Genomic DNA, 2,611 nt, shown 5'->3' with positions numbered 1-2,611 from the left:
GAACAGTGTTATCCAGAACTCTTCTCTCAGATGGACCAACTGAAATCTGAGTTTATAGATTTGAATCATGGTAACTCCTTTGGCAAAAAACATCACAGCTTTAATGTCCTGTCCATTGATAATTGCAGAAACCATGAGGAAGGAAAAAGAGAGACAGACACACAGAGACAGAGACAGAGACAGAGGCAGAGAAACAGAGACTGGAGCTGGAGGTAGTGTGGAGATCCAAGAAAGCCCTGGGTCTTATCTGCCTGTCACTGTCACTGTCCTCCCGTTGTTCATCGATTTGCACGAGCAGGCCCAGTAACATCTCCACCATGAGACTTGTTGTTACTGTGTTTGGCATATAGAATATGTCACGGGTAGCCTAGAAATATATATTTCCCTAACAGATTACTTTGGGTTACATACACCAAACCAACTATGACTTCCATATTTATTTCCCTTCATTCCCATTATATTTTGTGGGTTTAGAATTAAGCAATCAGAAATACTAAGAACAATACTTACGTAGACAGAGACAGTACAGCAGGCTGAGCGCTTACCTTGCATCAGTTGATGACTCAGGATAAATTCCCTGAACCTACCAGAGTGATTCCTGAGTGCAGAGCCATAACCAAGAGCAAAGCAAAAATAATACATATAATATATAATTGCATATTTATTTATAATACATAAAAGAGAGACTTGTGTTATAACACATTTAGATAGATCAAGGTCTGGAAACAAAGCTGACCAAACTAAAGATTTGGCAGACAGGGACTGGAGTGATAGCACAACAAGTAGCGTGTTTGCCTTGCATGCGGCTGACCCGGGTTCTATTCCCAGCATCCCATATGGTCCCCCGAGCACCACCAGGAGTAATTCCTGAGTGCATGAGCCAGGAGTAACTCCTTTGCATCGCCAGTTGTGACCCAAAAAGAAAAAAAAAGATTTGGCAGACAAAAGGTAGGCTGGGGCATTTGGAGAAACAGTAACTTGTTGGAGTACAGGTCCACCTTAGAGAAATGAAAATTAATTTTAAATGGTAAGTTAAAATGACTATGCTTCATAATGATAGATTATAGAAACAAAAGGATTTCTTCCACAACACAGGAAAAACAGGTTTGATGGTGCTATTATAAAATCAGACACACAGATATATTTCTTCATTGTTTTTCCATTGTACATAATCATTACATATCACAAAAATTTCATGAGCTTGTTTTATTACATACTGAAACTACACTGTGCATCATGAAATTTAGAAAAAAGTATTACAGTTACTCAAGAACATCTTCCACTTCATATTCTGCATTATTGTCAAAAATGTTCATAAAATAAATGAGGGGGCCTCATGGGGACATCAGTACGCATGGTCTACAGGGAGGTGCCTGGGAGGTGACAGGTGAGTGAGCAACGGTCTAATTAACCGTTAAATTTGAGCTAAATTCTAGTCTGAATTTAACTTGGGCCCAAGAACAAATAGTGAGAGATTAAACACCAGAGGGAAGAGATGGAGCTCAGTGTCAGAGCACCTGCCGGGTTTCAAGCCCCACTGCTGTAAAAAACAAAAAATCAAACAAACAAAAAAGATCTGAGGTTAAACACCAGAACAAAATACACAACATAATAATGTGCTTTTATTTTTAAATCTTTTAAAATCCACAAGTGAAAATTAACAAGGCAAAGTCAACCAAATGCCACAATAATGTTAAATAAGACTTAACTCTTTATCTTAAGAAGGTTTTTTTTTGAGGGCTGTTTTTTTTTTAGAAAATAATATTTTTAAAGTATTACTCATCTTCAAGTCTTTAAAAAACTCTTGGTGGGTCGGGCCATAGCTCAAAGGGCTGGAAGGCATGCAGGTGATTCGGGTTTGATCCCCAGGCCAGCACGGCCCCCAGGTAGCATCAGGCCTCCAAGGCAGTACATTGCTGGGTGCTCAGTGGATCACCAAGGGCGGCCTCCAGGATCCCAGGTACTTGGGACTCCCACCACCCCAGGAAAAAGAATACATATTGTTCTGTCAAATTATCATTGGAATTTATCCAATATACCTCATAATATTATGCAGTGACTCTTTGTATTAAAATCTACAAGAAAAATCTACCTAATAATATTATGTACTATTTGTAATAAAAATGAATTTGAGGTTTAAAGACTAAAATTACAAAAAACACAAAAAATGGGGATGTGAATATACCAATTTCTTGGAAGTCTCCCAAAATCTCTTGATATGATTAAAAAAACTATAGATTTAAAGAATGTTTTTGAAGATAAACCTGCTGGAAGAGAGAAGAAAGACATCCTGAAGAGCAGCAGTACAATACCTCGGGCACTTGCCTTGAACATGATTTTGATCCCTGTGGCCTCATCACAGTGATTCCTGAGCACAGTGCCAGGAGTAAATTCTGAGCAATTCTGGGTGTGGCCCAGAAATAAAACAAAAAAATTAAATAAGTTTAAATGCTTGGTGGCTAGAAACTCTGCTTTTGTCCTGTGAGTTTGACGGATAGTCCAAATCTTGAAACTCATTATTCTTGTATAACAAGAATCATGAAATACTTTCTTCAAAATCCAAGGGGAAAATTACTCCCACTTTTAGAATTAATTTTATACCAAACTATTA

Source organism: Sorex fumeus, unplaced genomic scaffold (genome assembly GCF_029834395.1).
Source record: "Sorex fumeus unplaced genomic scaffold, SorFum_2.1 ptg000095l, whole genome shotgun sequence".
Lineage (NCBI taxonomy): Eukaryota > Metazoa > Chordata > Mammalia > Eulipotyphla > Soricidae > Sorex > Sorex fumeus.
This window is presented reverse-complemented; position numbering follows the sequence as displayed.